The sequence below is a fragment of the Corvus brachyrhynchos genome, unplaced genomic scaffold (assembly GCF_000691975.1).
Source record: "Corvus brachyrhynchos isolate BGI_N302 unplaced genomic scaffold, ASM69197v1 scaffold209, whole genome shotgun sequence".
NCBI classification, from domain to species: domain Eukaryota; kingdom Metazoa; phylum Chordata; class Aves; order Passeriformes; family Corvidae; genus Corvus; species Corvus brachyrhynchos.
The window spans coordinates 701919-719517 of record NW_008246056.1 but is presented as its reverse complement, the minus strand read 5'-3'; the positions used below and the strand labels follow the sequence as shown (position 1 = coordinate 719517).

General features: G+C 39.1%; 1 protein-coding gene across 1 annotated transcript in view; it reads right to left on the bottom strand.

The window, feature by feature from the left end:
- The window catches only part of LOC103623385 (transcription intermediary factor 1-alpha), a 59101-nt gene that overhangs the window by 40344 nt on the left and 1158 nt on the right, over positions 1–17599 (bottom strand).

Here is a 17599-nt window from a genome sequence, read left to right as displayed (position 1 = left end):
AACGGAGGAAATTGGTGATTGTCCTTGCTCCCTACACCAACTTATCAATGTTTCTATTCCTCGTTGTAAGTACAGCTAAGCAAACATTACAAATGACAGATCATCAGTTATTTGGTAATCAGTTACGAACATCTTAAAACCCATTTCAGGTCCAGCTCTCTTAACTATTTTAATTAACTCTAGCTGGGCCCAAATTCCTTCCTATTCTAACTAATTTCAACACAGCTAGCCTATAACTAAAATCTTTGTGTTTCTTCTACATCTATGTTTCACACAGGACTTTGCCATGAGATAAGCACAGAATGCAGTGACAGTATAGCGCTATCTCCAGGCCTGGCAGAGGTGAGACCTGGTTAGCTCATTCTGGGTAATGCATCCAGACAAACACTCCCACTGTGGAAAACTCTGGAAAGAAGCAACTGCTCACGTGCATATGACTGGTCAAACAAAGATCATCCTAAATTATGGGACAGCCAAAATCGGCAACCACCACCAACAACTGAAGCCGCCTGAAACTGCCTCCCTGTATACCTGGAACTTGGACTGTAAGATAAGCCAACAAAGCAGGAACTGGATATAAGATAATGGAGGTGCTATTGTCTGAGTGTTATCTCAGATCTAGGGGGAGGTTAACAAAGCTGGGGGAGAAGAATGCAACACTGATAATGGACACAACTGCAGCATTTATGGGGCATAAGGAAAGCCAGCTCAGCAACTGTGCTGAAATCAGCTCGGACTTGGTAAAAGGTAATTCCGGCAGGGGGAGATCGCGACCACCAACTCCAGAAACCCACCAACCCCAACAAAGAGGAAGACTGAGCACAAGGACTAATTTGCATTAGAAGCAAGGGCATCAACTAACCAACAGAGTAACAGAACTGTGTACCCAATGAGCAGTAATTAACTTCTTTCTTAAAATGCATGAATAGGGAAAAGACCTCAAGATTCCTGCTACTGAGAAGCCCAGAGTGAAGGATCAAAAGGACACCACTGGATCCACAAGTGGTGACTATCTTCTACCTGATCTCTTTCTGCTCTCTTTTCCATTTCTTTCTACCTTTCTCCCAGACATTCCATGTTAAATAAAATCCGTATTATTGACTTCAGTGTATGATCTTGTTTGAACCTTAATTTGGGCATGGGGACATCTCAATAGTTGGATCTTAGCACCAGGAGCATTGTTTTTTCAGCTGTAAAGAGAGCTGCATCAAGAGCATGTGGCTCTTGAGTAGGAGGAGTAAAGGAGAAGACCTCCACCCTTCTTAGCAGCATTCTTACAAAACCCAAGCAGTCGTGGAATCTAACATTCAGATTTTGCTTGAACCAGGCCAGGACACCACACTGCTAACAAAAGTAACAATGCTGGCTCCCTTGCTCATTCATTTCTATCCCATGACAACAGAAAGATTTATGCTGCCACGCAGGGAACTAGATTAGGGACTGCAATATGGATTCAGTGAGGCTGTGCCAGGAGAGAAAAAGTGTTCCCCCTCACTGGCTACAGGCTCCTAACATGTGCACCTCTTTCATGAAATGCTGGGCTGCATTTTAGGTAGGAAAAATCATGGCCCATTCTTAGTTTCCTTCACAAGTTACACGCTGCATCCACAAGGGCATCTCAAGCCATTCAGCAGAATGGATTTATAGCTTATACAGTATTATTTCCAACTCAAATCTCAGTTTCCTGGGAGTACATCCAAGACTACTGAAGCATCCTGAGACACCAGGAGGAGACTGCTCTGGTTTGCCCCAATTTTGGCTCATTTTTGTCTTCACTGTTGCAAACAGGTTTCAGAGCCAATTTAATAAAGCCACTGGATGATCATTTGTAGATCCAAGAGGGTATTTTTATTTGTAGATGCAAAGTGCCTTACTAAAAAAAGAGACCTTAATAGTTCCCTGTCTTCAGATCAAATCAGTCAAAAAACCCACTAGTTTTCTGAAAGAGAGCTCTTTTTATTAAATAGAGTGCTCAGAAGCAACTGGCAATTTTACCTGCAACGACATAGTCATTACAGAATAAATAATTAGAGTTTCGTACAGCAATCTTTCCCAGTTTTACAGATGTTTTGCTTGAGATTCTAACTGTACAGATTTCAGAACAAAAAATATTAACAGCAAGTTACACATGCAGTTAAAATGTTTCAAACATGGGCACACTAGTGAAAACTAATAAAAGGTACGTCAGATTGAAGGCAGCACCAGCTATAAGATTTTTAACATAACTACACAGAAAATTAGGGTGTTTCAACTGTGAGCTACAGATTCTTTTCTCCTCTTGCTCTTTCTATAGATACCACTTGCAAGCCTTTTCATTAAAATGCATGGGTTTGAGGGTAAGCTAGTTATATTTACACAGGTCATGTTTCCCAGTTAAGAACAAACACTTAGAAAACTTAATTTGAGAGGCAGTATCATGTGCAATAACGTCTGAATCAATTTTTAAAATAATTACTGCTTTCCTCTTGCTTCTCATTAAGCCACTACTGGTGCTGCAAAATTGGCAACTTCTTCAAACCAGTTTGTTCCAGAAAAAGCTGCTCCCATCTAGTTGTGACAGCCTGCTGCTGCTAGTAGAGGGGATAGGTTAAACCAATAAGCAGGCACATCTCAAGGGAAAACTGGCAACTACTGCCAAGATATAAACATTCCAACCAACCACCAATCTAGCAAAAAGTTTATTAAAATTATAATTAATTAGCTGTTAATCAAAATTATTTAAAATCCTTTAAAATGCAAATAAATGAAAACCAGACAAAGACTATTAGCTGTAATCCCCCCTCCGAAAGAGTGTTACAGGCCACTTTTTCTGCTGCAGTACATTGACTTTTCTTGGAAAGCACTGCAGAGCTGAATTAAAATATTTCAGCTGCTCTGTGAAATGGTTCATTGTTTTTGCTATACGTGCCCCATCTTCAAACATTTTAGATAGCGTGTGTTAAGACTTCAAAACTGTAAATTTTCAAGGATTGACTCTCTGGCCACTCCTGAATACCTTCAGAAATTCTGATGGGAGAGTTTACATTCATGTCCGAAGCTGTCCAATGCGTTTTCTTCAACAACACAATTACAAGAAGTGTCATAGTGTTAACAAAAGGAAACACTGTTATTGTGGGATAGACAGTGTTTAAATACAAGATGATGAACAAAAAGTCTCACTGTCTTGCAATGAACGTGCTTAAACGATGATGCAGAAGCTGCCAACAATTAAGCCAATTGTCACTGCTGACTGTGATGAGCATTTCTTTCATCAAAATTAAAATACATTCTTTCAAGTCCTGAAATTGTCAAGTATTTCCAAATGGTATGTAATGAATTCAGACATACAACATGCAAGGATTTTTAAGATTCTGTGATATTCTTGCATCATTTTCTCTGATCAGCCAAATATTTAATTTTGAAATAACATTGTGAAAGTGGGTTTAATGCTGTCTAAATTTATACATTCTACTGAAATACCATTTTGCAGACACTCTTAAGATCTTGCCAACAGTGCTCAAGTCCTTTGTATCCATGTGTTTCTGGAACAAGGAAATTAGTACCTTTCTCCATAAATAGCAGCATGTTAACATGTTATTACTAATTATAAAAAAAAAGATGAGTGGGATAAAAAAATTTTGTTGCCAGCATCTCTGGTATGAAGATGGACCCTGCCTTAGAGCACAACACAGCTAATAATAATTTCTTTGTAGCACTACATTTCATACTCTGGTCTTCATCTTTTCGAGTTCTTATCTACCACCAGCTGTTAGTTCAGTAGTTGCAGTACAATGCATCTATTCCCAGAAATCATAGTTATAAAAATAGCAGGTTAGCAGAGTATCATTTGGACAGTTAAGAGCCAGTCACACCCCGAAGAACCAAGACCTTCTCAGGCACTGAAAGAGTTGGTTCTTCTTAATTCTTTGTTGAAAGGATGAAAACTATACTCCAACATGTGACACTCTTGAGTGTTTTGCCCACTTCTTCTGTTTAGCCCCAGCTACCTTAATGATCCCATCAACACTGAGCAGATGTGAAGGTTAAAAAAGCCTCAAAAAATAACTTCTAAGAATCTGGATCATATTAAGGGAACCAAGTTAGAAGCAGCAGTGGGAACAACAGTATGTAACAGGCTTTAGTCAGAATATTTCAGTATAAATGTCATCCAAACAGGAATGATAACACAATTCAAGACCTTTGACTAGCTCTCCTTCAAGTGCTCAGATGCATCCTTGCAACCTGTTCCTTCACAAGTCTCCTTCCATTCTCAATATGTTCACCACTCAGTAACTGGAAACTACCCATGAGACTTGGCAAACAACCCTCTTGGCCCTCATTTTTCCAGCCACTTGCCTCAGGGGAGCAATTTAGGTGCCTAAATAGACATACCTAATTTGATGATAATATCCTGCTTGGCTTCCAGCTACTATTCCAGAAGGAAATAGGGCTCCTGTGGATTGTACAGTACACCTACCAGCCCTTTTTAAAATACTACAGGCATTGCAAAAATTCAGAAATGGCAGAAGATATTCTAGTTCAGACACTTGAATTTCAACTTACCTGCCTATTCAATGCCATGTATTTTTGATATTGTGATTTTAAATTCCTGTTGGAAAACACCATTGAGGCACAGAGCTCTTTGCACCCAAACAAACTGCAGTCTGTAGCTCCACAGGAAAACTTGGTTAAAATCGCTAAAGTGTCAATATTCAAAGCCATCAACTTGTTAACTACAGTGTTCACTGCATCTGTCCATATTCAGCTATAGGGATATTTATTTTGAGGTTATCCTCAAGGACAGAGTTCAGAAGTCATCAATACTTCTATTATGTTTCCTTCAAACTATCTCAAAATACAGATTACAGTGATGCAAAAATATAATGGAAAACTCCATCAACTTTATCTGTAAAATATATGTGTGGGGAATGGATGTTCAAAAGTACATAGAAATAATGTGCTGATTTAAAATAATAGGCTCTGCCTTTGTTTAAGTTATTTTGTTTGGTGAGAGGGTGGAGAGAGAAAAAAGGGCTGATTGTTACTAAGAAGAGATTTTTTACTAATTAATGTCTCTTCAACATATTCTTCAATAACAGTATGGTAATAGCACATTTACCATCCAAGTATACTGCCCAACACTTCAATCCCCAACAGCAAGAAGGAGGAATTTATGTATTAATCAATAAATTCTGAACATTTTAAAAGGTACATTTTGAATCTGTGCTGCAATTAAATCTGTTATACAACGAATACTTTAACCTGGCAGTATTTTTAAATTTTCTAGATTTATTTTTTTAAAGCTTGCTCTTGGATAGGGACAGAGACAATGAAAAGTAAAAAAAAAAAAAAATATTTGATGAAAATTCTCACTCTAATAAGAGAAAACAATAAAGATACCGATTTCCTGCAGTTTACATCAGGTAAGTCTGAGTGCTCTGCAAGACACTATTAATGGAATAAAAATGTAAGGCTCCAAGCCATTTAATTTATTTAAGTAATACAACCCAAGACTCCCAAATCCAGTCTATTCTGACTCCTTGTTATATTTAAAAGCTATTCAACAATAAAGCTTGTCACAGGCAGGATTTTTGCATCTACGAAAAAGCCACTCTTAATGGCAGCACAAAACTAATACTGATTTATTATGCTGACTCCATAGAGTAAAATTTTGCACCTGAAAGATGGATAAAGTTTCTTTGCAGTGTTGCCAAGTTTTAACACCTTCCGTGGGATTCATCTAAATGTTACACGAAGTTCCCTTCACAGTCATTGCAGACCTAGGTAATAGTTAGGTCATGAGTGGTCTCATTGTTAAAGCAGATGTTTACACTTGGTCAGATGAATCACACCTTAAAAACATCCACTTCTTTCCAGTAACTACACTAATATGCTTATCCGTTATTGGGCATCCGCTTCAATTGCAAGAATTCTTCCGATATTCTAAAACCAGTCATTAAGAGAGGAGAATATCCTCCAAATATCCCTGCAAGTTACAGGGATTGCCTTTTGGGTGTAGATGCTCAGGAATAAAAAGCCAGCTCACTTTATAGTCTTCTCTTACATATGGCCAGTATTCCACAGCACCACTGTAAGGGTTCAAAAAGCAAGGTGCCCAGCTTTTTCCAGACCCCACACAGCTTTAAGACTACCAAGCTGGAGCAATATATGCATTGTGAGATTCACACATGGTTATGCAGCCTTCAAGAACCAGCATTAATTAAGAAGCAGTGTTATCTTCTCAACTGACACTGCATTAATATGAAAATTACTGAATGTAACTAATAAAACACATTCCTTCTGGGTTGAAGAGATGCACTAATTGATCAAATAAGAACAACAGGGATTTCTAACAGCTGCCCTACAGCTTTCAGAAAACAGCAGGTTACAGAGCCAGCAGTGATAGTACTTATGTTCCCATGGTGTATCTCCTTCTGTTGCTGTAATCTGCAGTAGATAACTGAACCATGAGCCAGACCCCGTTGGCTGATGTGAATGAACATACACATCCACTGAAGAAATCTAATCTTCCTATGGTTTCCCCCATTTTCTCAGAACTAAAGAAGAGCTTCTTCAAAGGCACTTTCCCAGCATGACCCTCTCAGTACTAAGAATGAGGCTTAAGAAAATTCATCTTCTACCAAAACTGGCCTTCTTAAGTGCCATTTATTTACCTTCTGTCCTTTAGACTCACTCAATCTTTTTCCACCTTCTTCCTTTGAGGTACCATACTGCCTCAAAGGATTGATAATGAAGTTCTGAAAATATTACACTTAGCATCCAATACCAGTTTGGGAAGGAACTAGGACTGTACTTCTATTCCTACTTTATTTTTAAGGAATATTCACAAGGGTTCCACCATGACATTGTGGTTCTTAGTCTAGTTGTCTGGCATAATGACAAACGAAAAGCAAAAACAAACAGCCACAACTTTAAGCCAGAACAACAGTGATTCTGGCAAAAGTTTTGAGTCAGACATCCTGCAGCTCACAACACCTACACTATACTCTCAAAAATTTGTATCAGTCAAAAGGCAGCCAAAGAAACCATATTAAATCTGACCTCATCTCAGTGAAACTGGGAGCAGGGAAAAAGAAGAAAAACCCACACAATACATACAATCAGATTGGAACAGAATACAATAATACTGTTGCTAAATGGACTTTTAAAGGATGCAAGATTAGCATTTAGCCTCTTAAAGAATCCAGATTACATTCAGCTCTTGCACAAAGGGTGGAATACAGCAAAGAGGACTGTCAGCTGAATCCATTTGGGATATCCATATATATATACACATGTATATATATATACGCAACTTTATATATAAGGTCATCTTCATTTTGCCAAAACAGCTTCTAGACTCATTATTTTGAAGTGAGATCATTCTCCCTGTTGAGTGTCAATGGCTGTGATAATCTAAAAGACACAAACTACCACAAACCATGGCTTTGCTTCTAACTTGTATCTAGTCCAGCTGTAAGGCCATTTCTGAAAAGCAAAAGGCAACAGAGTCCTGTCTCCCTGCACAATCCATCAAGATGCACACAATTTTACCTATGGTGCCAGTGCCAAAAGTCTATGTATCAAATAGTTATTTACTTAGTGATAAAAGCAATACTTGCAAGTCATTCTTATGGTATAGACAGGAGTTACGACAAACAAGATAAAACCAGGGGTTTTTGTTTTGTTTCATTTTTTGTTTAAACTTCACTGCTAGATCTGGGAAGACAACAGGTCCTCTCACATGTTCCACTCCAGAAACTTCTGAACTCTTTCACAACACTGGACTCTGCCTTTGCTATGAAGCAGAAAATAAACATTCTATTTAACAACTTGGAGTGCAATATTTGAAGAAAGAGCTGCTAGTAGCTCTGGACTCCCGTTCAGATAAACTATCTGAACACCACCTATGTTTATCCAAGGAAAGAATTCTATGTCTCTGTTTTGAGGTAATACTTAGACAACATTTAACACATGGACCCTGAACACATGAACACGTTGGAGTTTCTTGCATAGAGAAGGGACTGAGGAAAAGTTTAGAACCTCTCAAAAGAGATAAAGTTCCTTTAACAGATGATTAAACTAAATCTAAGTACTCTAAATTCAGTGATTTCCAAGATATGCTAGCCAGTGGGTTATACCTTCACAGTCCCTTCTCCCTACTCCCAATGGGAAGAGAAAACTGAACAATTGAAGGCCAAGTAGTCTGTAGTTGGTTAAGTTCAACAAACAGTCCATAGGTTAAAACAAGTGAGAACAATAGCTGCTTATATGCGATGGAAAGCCCCCAAACAAGACAAAAGCAAATAAGGAACAGAACTATTGAGTGCTGAAAGCAAGAAAAGGTAGGAATCTGCAAACACCCAAAAGAGATAAATCTAATCCAGAGGTATGATACCCCCAGGGTTTCAAAGTTCCCAGACATTTAGCCATTACTGAGGCCCTGTTATGGGACACTACTCATCACTACATAGCTCTACATTCATTCAACAAAGCTTGTCTGCTAAACAGATTGTCTTTATCTCAGTTTAAAACTGATGAGTTGACTGCTACCTAATTTAGCACTTTGGGGCTGTGATACTGAAATCAGCCAGATAGAAACTTTCTAACAAGAGTTTAGAGTATTAGAAAGCAAGCACTCTTTATTGCAGTGCACTGGTCACTTGAAAGATTCTTCCTCTAACCAAGTGCCCTGAGCATCAGGTAAACAGAGTTTTTCATCATACACACTGATGACATACTTACTAGCTATCCCCCCTTACCTGATGCATACATATTACTTTATTTGACATAGTCATACTCCTTATCAGGAGTCCTTACATGGTTCTTTGGGGGTCTTCTTCAGTGGTCTTCAATGTCCAGTGTCCTTTTCAGGTGGCTGCTCCTCGACCTCCACTTTTGAGTAAGCACAATATCATTGTTTTCTATAACTTCTGCTTTGTCAGCCTTGCAGAGCTGAGCTGGCATCCTACTTGCCTTTTGCATGACTCCTGTTTGCCTAAGTTACATTCTTTATCCATTTCTCCAAAGCTGTGCTGTTCTGTTCTACTGTCCTCAGACTAAAACGATGTTCTGTTCTACTGTTAGCTGGGCAATGCTATGAATTTCAACTTTTACTTGAAAACTGTTGAAACAATAGTTACAAGTCACAGAAGTTTCTCCAAAGACAAGGATGATTCAAAGCTACTACCCCTTCTCCTTAAACCAACTAATGAGGAAAGCATGTAATTTACACTCCTACATCATTTCAGCAACTAGTTTACTCATTTTACAGCAGAGACCAGGTTAGAAAAAAATAAGTATTTCAATCCACACTTTTGCTGTTCAGGACAATTTTGCATACTGCTTATTTCTAGTAACAGACTTGTTGGTGCTGGGCTGTTTTATCAAGGCACTGCACCTAGCACTTAAAATTAGAACCTTGCTCCCACTTTAAATGTCTCATTCTCCAGTCCCAGCAGTGCTGCAGCTCTCTCCCTCTTTCTTTCCACCTACTCATTCCCTGTGCAGCTGCCAGCATTCCCTCCCCTAAGAGCATCAGTGTTACAAGTACCCTGACACAGCAACTGCTGAAGCACAATATGAACTTGCGTGAGGGCTGGATTATAGCATTAGGTCAACAAACTTCAGCTCCACACATCCTTGACCACGCTCAGACTCTACAGCACATGCCTAGAAATTAATGAAGCCGATCAAGTAAGTTTTATTAAATGCCTTCTGACCTCAAGCAGACATCCTAGAAAATACAGGGGGTTTTCTAAGTCAACATGTGTGTGAAAATAGTCCCATTTCTTTTTTACATGCTACAATACAGACAGATGTGTCAGCTCATTGGGAAAATTATACAGCCACTTTTCAAATTAGGCAATCACTTTAGTTCAAAGGGTATTTGCACTACAGTCTTGTTTTATTCAAATTGGACTATGTTCACTTGAGGGACTACAGTTGAAAGGGGAACTCTCCATTTTAATAGAAAGTTGCCTGTGGCAACTTGTTATTAATCAGAAGCAGAAATTTTTCTACATTCAGAAGGCAAATGGCTTAGCTCCCCTGTCCATGTACTCCCTCTTACAGAGGACTTAGCACTAGAGTTGCAGATTTCTTTTTTGAAATGAGTACGTCTCCATGACCCAAATCCATGTTACAAACAAGGGCCCTCAAAACCCATGAGTGCAGTTCAAAGAGCTGAGCCTTGCTTACTGTCATCCTTTTTCCCACAGCCCACTGATAAACTTCAAAAATAACTAGAAAGCTTGTTCAACATCAGTCCTCTATCATGTTAGTAATGTATGTAAGGTAATATACAATTTTCTCCCACATAAAAGCTTCAACTAAGCATTTACTTAAATCACTGGAGAGACAGTATCAAGTAATTAGGGACATTCCTCGGCTCAACCTTCAGTTTCTTAGCTGATTTTACAAGACTGTTTCCTATTAAAAATGGTGTCATTTTCTTACTTCACACAACTGTTTCATGCTTTCTTTGATGGTAAACATTTATGGTTTTACACATACTCTCTGGCCAGTAGGTAAAAAAGTAGATAATTTGGTCAGTTCAACTATGGCACTGATGCCTTCAAAGCACATTTGAACTGCAAGTACATACTTTAAACACTACACAACTCCATAGCTACCTAATTGCTGAGGTAAATTTTAAAAGCATCACTGGAATTTTTCTATGAAAAGAATTTTTCTGTGACCTTTAAATTTGCCAAAGAAAAGAGAATGCTTCATAAAACTGTTACAGCACATAAAAGTTAAATAAAAATTAGTAAGTCCAATAGAAGATTTTGATACTATTAACAGTTCAGAGGGATCATCTACACTGGCCCACAAGCCACACTTCCAGCCATACGCACCTGAAGAACCCTGCCTGACCAGTGTGTTATGGAGGCCAGATACCCATCTTCAGCCCATGGAGAATCCTGTGCTGGAGCAGGTGGATGCCTGAAGGAGGCTGTGACCCCATGGGAAACCCATGCTGGAGCAGGCTCCTGGCAGGACCTGTGGATCTACGGAGAGAGAAGCCCACACCGGAACAGGCTTGCTGGCAGGGCTTGGGATCCCATGGGGGACCCACAGTGGAGCAGTCTGTTCCTGAAGGGTTGCACCCTGTGGAAATGACCCATGCTGAAGCAGTGTGCAAACAACTGCAGCCCGTGGGAAGGATTCACATTGGAAAAGTTTGTGGAAGGCTGTCTCCCGTCAAAGGGACCCCACACTGGAGCAGCAGAAACACCATGTGACAAACTGATCACAACCCCCATTCCTGTCTTCCTGCACCACTGAGGGGGGAGGAGGGAGTGAATTGAGCATACAGTTAAGCCTGGGAATGAGGGAGGGGTGGGGGAAAGGTTTTTTTAAGTTTGCTTTTTCTCCTCATCATCCTACTCAGATTATGATTGGTCATAAATTCAATTAATTTCCCCAAACTAAGTCTGTTTTGCCCATGATGATAATTGCTGAGTGATTCCCCCGTCCTTATCTTGACCCATGAGCCTTTTCTTATATTTTCTCTCCCATTTCCAGTTGCGAAATGGAGTGACAGAGCAGCTTTGGTGGGAATCTGGCATCCATCCAAGGTCAAACCACTGCACTACTGTATTAAAGTATTTCATTTTACTGCAAAAACCTTTTAAAAGTCTAAATTTCCAATTTCAGAAGTAATGGATTTTTTAATCTAGTCAGTTACTCATCCTGAAATACAGTCCTATTTAGAATTCACCTTAAGTTCCTTTTGGTTTTCCCCTGACTTGTTTTTAGATTAGATACAACAGGCAAAATACCAGCTTTACAAGTTTACCGTTACTGGGAAATTCCACTAAATAATATGGAAATTCCTCCTACAGCATCTTAACACACACAATACTGGCATAAAGATTTTCCTGTACAAAAGACAAGTTTCTTTAACAACACTACCTTTGGAATCAAGAGTTTCAGCAAAATTTCTTTCTCAAATTTAACAAACTGCATGAAGTCACTTTGTAGTACACACGGAATTCAGCAGACCAACCTAAAAGCCTGCTGCATAACTGAGTAGTTCTTCAGGACATTCCTCCTAGGAATGAGCTAGCCCACAAAGAAGACACTCGTTCTTCCACTTGCCTCTTCATGAACATATACACCACTATTTTCCCTTGCTCTTCAGACAAGACATTTTCTTAAGAGATTGCTCTATTATAAGCATTAAAACAACCCAACACACTTTCAATTAGACATAGACCTGAGAATTTTTAATACATTAATACATATTTGCTTTCCTAATGATCCTTTCACCTTATGATCTAGGATTCTTTTCCCCTGCTAGAAGTACTAATTGCTTACCAGAGACATTATTAAGCTGATTTTGTATCGAAACACAGCTAGGTTGGCCTCTGAGGATAGAAATCTTTGTCTGAAAAGAAGTTTCACACAATGATACAGCTATTTTGATAACTTGTACAGCTTAATTTCTGTAAGGCTTCCAGTTGGAATGAGCTTGGCAACTGCAGTTGTTTTAACACTCATCTGATGTTCCTGATGGCTTCAGCTTTTCCATCTCCCACTTTCTATGAGTGAAAGAAGCAAGAACATAAATGCATCCAAATTACCCTGGAAACACTATTCTGCATATATACCTAAGATAATAAACATCTATTACATACTTATATTAATCATGTATCGGAGCAACCATGATTCAAGCTTATTTCTACAACATGCAGTTGTCTACCTTAATAAAGGCTGCATAGGCAGGCCTCCAGATTTTTATGGAATTCCTGGTAGAAAAGAAAGCAGAATTTTTTGGCAAATATATCCCTACTTCAAATTATACTTGTACAGTAAGTATCATCCCATTGTACATCTCTCGAGAGCATACTTTTCTCTAAAAGAAGGGTATTATAACTAGAAAAGTTAGAACTTTCTCTAGGTAGTTCATTCATTAATATTTTAAGCTTTTACTAGCTTAGTGACTTTTTAACCAAGAGATTTGTGCGTTACAGGCTATCAACACAGTAATACTGTATTTCACCTGTAACAATGCTAAATGCATTTCACATATGCAATCTCTGGGGCTCTGGGAATTTTCAATTCAAAATAAGCACAAAACGATAACTAGAAATCAGAACATGAAAATGTTTCATCCAAAACATGATGTTTTGTTTCATCTAAAACATGAAAACTAGACGTCTTTCCTATACATACTCCTGTAACATACACTATTTCCAAACATTAGTACTCCCACATCTCCTTATGCTGGAGGTTAATTCACTTCTTGATGCACTACAGCAGAAACAACATGATCCTTGTGAAAAGGATGCATAGATGTTTGTGAAAGTGTGAGTGTATAGCCACACAACTAAAACATGGGCTCTTTGTAATGGCAAAGATGGAAAGAATTCACTTTAAGCAAGTGAGAATATCAAGGATGAAATGAAAATAATCATTTGTAGCAGCAGATGTAGAAAAATAATCTTAAGTCTTCTTGGACTACCAAGGCGTGGAAGAAAAATTGAACTTCACCATAAGAAACCTCAAATGAAGCTATTATATCCTTCAAACTAACTAATAAGGATCCCAATCACTATCCAACTAAAAGAGGAAAGTAACAAAAGAGACAAGTAACAAAATCTAAGTTGATGTCAAAAGCTGTATTTTCAAGGTCAAATGAAGTGATGAAAGTCCAGATACAAAGATCAGATGAGAATCTGAAAGAATTTGAAGCTATCTGTAAAAGGACTGACTGTGGGACATAATAAAAAAGCAGATGTCATCCACATATGAGGGGATGCCAAGGGTAAGGTCTTCATTCCATCATTAGAGAACTTTAAACTGTATTGCTAAGCAAGCATTTCTGGAAAGTAATGACCTCAAACATAAACATCTCTGAAATCCTTGTTTAGTAAGTCTGAAGCATTTATTCCTTACTTAACAGCATGTATTGAACATATTTGAAATGTTAGTCTGGACACTCCCCAAGAATTTAGATCAGGGGATTGTCCAAACATTATAAGCTTCTAACAGCTTCATGTAAGTTTGCTTGCTAGCAGCTTTGCTACAGAGGAGTTACAGAAAAAAAAATGTTTCCGTCTACTGTTTTGGCATTGACCCTAGCAAGATTTTGTGATGATACCTGCATAAAACTTTTATATGCAGCTCCATTCACAAGTATTTCCGCGCACCACTTCCAAGTCTATTTCGTGTACAGATTTATGATAAAGAACAAACAAGGATACTTGCAACTTAAAAAGTTTTGAAAAGGAATAGAATCTCAATCTCTAACTTTGCAGCTTTCATGCACCTGTTTCACATTTGAAAATTCCAGAAGAATACCATGAGGGTCTCCACAGTACAGACACTACCCTTTAAGTACAGGCTACTACTCACTCACTGAAGTGCACCTTAGACAAAATTTGGGCAAATGGCAGACTTCTAATGACAGCCTTTTTTTGTATGCATCAGTTGTAACTCACACAACTAGATAGTAAAGAATGGCCATTTGAGAAACAAAAAGAAAACCCCCATGAACTTAGCCAAATAGTTAGTAGAGGTGTCTGTAGATACTTGCTCACAAGTGGGTGTCACATTTACAGAGCTGCTCTTGCAGCACTCCCTGAAGTTCATAATGTTCTGTCTGACAACACATTTTTTGGCAATGCAACACCAAAATTACCACCTATAGCAAATAAGCTGCCACTGGACATTTGGAAAGCAAGCAGTGAACTCTCCAATGCTAAAATTACTGGTGTCTGACACACTGATGATTCTTCAACACCTCCAACTTCAGGAACAGTACAGAAATCAGAAACTCCAGGTTTTCTTTTCTATATAAGCTATTCTTCTTCAAAACTGAGTGCATGTGGCAGCATACAATATATCCATGCCAACTGGCCTTTCCACCAGTTTGCCTTTGCAGGAGGAATACTGGCTAACATCCATCACATGAAACTCCTCTGCATGTCTTGCCACTTGTCTGCTGGTTATCCATGCTGAATCTTGTATTCAAGTGAGCAACTCCAGAATTCTTAATTCACTCTACATCTTTAAGCTTGAAGTCTTTTCTTTCACAGCTCCCTAATTAGTTGTTAGAATCTTTACATAAAGAGAGCCAACATTTTCCCAAATAAATTTGCCTGTGTGTTGAAAGTTGAAGGCACACCGTATTCTACTAAACTGAACAAATGTTTCTTCTTGGAAACAGTTTGATGAAGACAAAAAGTAACTCCAGATTATACTTTAAACTCTACCTCTTTAGCTACCTGTTTCTCAACTAATTTCAGTACTGATACAACACTCAAGCCTGGTTTGGTGAAGCACTTTTCAAATCACATCCTCTCTTTTGTTCAAGAGGGACTTTCTTCAAGCTTCTTTTTGTGCAGCATCTTAGCGCTCAGCACACGTGCATAAGCAGTCTGCCTGCTTATCTCTCAGGACATTTCCTAGTTTGCAATTTGATTGTGTTCCTTCCTTAGGACATTCCTTCCAGTGCAGACAGCTTCCTTGCTGTTTATTTCTTCAGTTTAGTCACAGTAATTTCATAATTTACATCATAAGAGTTATTTGTTATCCAACTTTCTAAGTTTATACTCCTCAGTTTATTTCTTCATGTCATTTTTCATAAGCATTTTGCACAACATATTACCAGAAGAGCTGACAGTTTTGCACTGCTTTGTCCTTCCTTCCACGTTGTAAGATTTTAAGAACCCCTCCAACTGTAACAAATTTCCTCTATATAATCAGTTTTAGACAATAACAGGTGAGTTTTTTTCCCAATCCTAACTTCAAGTTCACAGCTTTTTTTGTACCGGTTGGAAAACAGAAAGTAGACAATGCACATCACCAGGTTCAGCCATACCTAGCTAATATACAGTCCCTGTCACTTTAACCAGGGCAAACACATGACAAGATATAAAAAATGTCCCACTGGACAATGAACTGTAGTATGGAAGCATAAGTCAACAGGGTAGAAATAATTGTCACCAAAAGTGCAGTATGTGTAGAATGAGGAGGAGTATGTAGTGTGAAAGTCATTCATACAGAACCAACTCACAATCAAAAGGAGGGAAGAGAGCTACAAGTTTACTGTTGCTATGATTCATTATCAAGCAGATGTTTGAACAGCACTAATCTTTTCATTCTTATCATACATCTCATTCCTCATTCAGCTACAGATCCCTATTTCTGCTATATTTATATGGAGCATCTGGGAATGGACCTGTGCTGTTCATGACCTCAAATCTCAAACGACAATGATGATGATATCACCTCTTAAACTATGTTGTGAACTCCAGAGCTTGTATCTATGCCCTCTTTCCTATTTCTAAGTATCTAATCTCGAAATACCTCATCATACTGCAGAGTCTGTGTTTTTCTGTTCCTCCCATGCAGAATTTCCCATTTCTACTCATAGGCATGAGCAATAACATGCCGTAAATCAACTAAGCTTAAGTATATAGGCTTTAGGTCTCAGAGATTTTCCCATTCTGTAACTTTTGATTAGGCAGTCTGACTATGACATACATTACATGCTTAAATTAAACACTGAGTGAATATACTAACACAGACAATCGCACAGATGAAGAGGCTCAGCATATCCTGTTAACATACTTGGGAATTTCTCCGATATTCTGAAGCAAATCTCTAACTGTCCCAAATATTCCTTTCTCTCAAGAGGGCATTTCCGTTACGAATTGCTGCAAACACTTCGCATATTCAAGTTGTAATCTCTTGGTCAGAACTCTGGCAGTGCGGTGAAATTTTCCTAGATACCTTTAAAGGACTTAAGAACGGTCAACCTGGAGCTACTACTTTTCCCTTGAGCCCCCACTACACATCCCAGTGAGAACAACCTCCTCTATTACCTATGGATTAGCTCATTCCATCACACTTCCTCTCTTCTATTCACGTTTTTCTAAGACCTTGACCAGCTTCCACTACAGGATGAGTGTTCGCACTTTTTTCTAAGACAAAATTGCCTTTAACAAAACTAAGTGATCCATTAGACCTAGCCTAAGAGGGCTAGGGAAAAAAAAAATCAAAAACATTAGGAAAGTAGTTTCAAACTGGAGGAGTTTATTCCACATCTTCTACAGCGATATGCACTTTTCAAATACACTGACACAGGCTACTATGTCAGTATATGAGCTTAACAAAACTTCCTCGTGGCATTCTCCCTTCGGCAAGGCAATTAGCAAGTAAGTGGTGCATGAACGCATTAGCAGAGCCATCCAGGCTGCCCATCGCGCGGACAAGTGTTGTTATTATTGCTCGGCCGCCCCGGTCCCCGCCCAGGCGCGGGATCGCTCCCGGCCGAGCGCCGCGCACGGTGGATGACACCTGCAGGACTCCCCTCCGGCCGCGCTCCACACTCCAAACGTCACTCAAAAAAAGTCTGTTTTCTCGCTACGTTTTTGTGCCCCTGTTATCAGCCCGTGTTCAGGTTTTCCGCCGGCCAGGGGCCAAAGCCTCCCGGCTCCCTCGAGAAGGGCTGCCCGGCCCCGCACACACGGCCCGGCGCGGGGAGCGGGGCCCGGCTCTCACCGCTCCTCTCCATCAACACAGAGAGGTCCTGGGAAAGCACAATAGTTCTGCCTTCCCTCCGAGGTGGGAAATTTAAAAAATAACGATTAAAACAAACCAAACC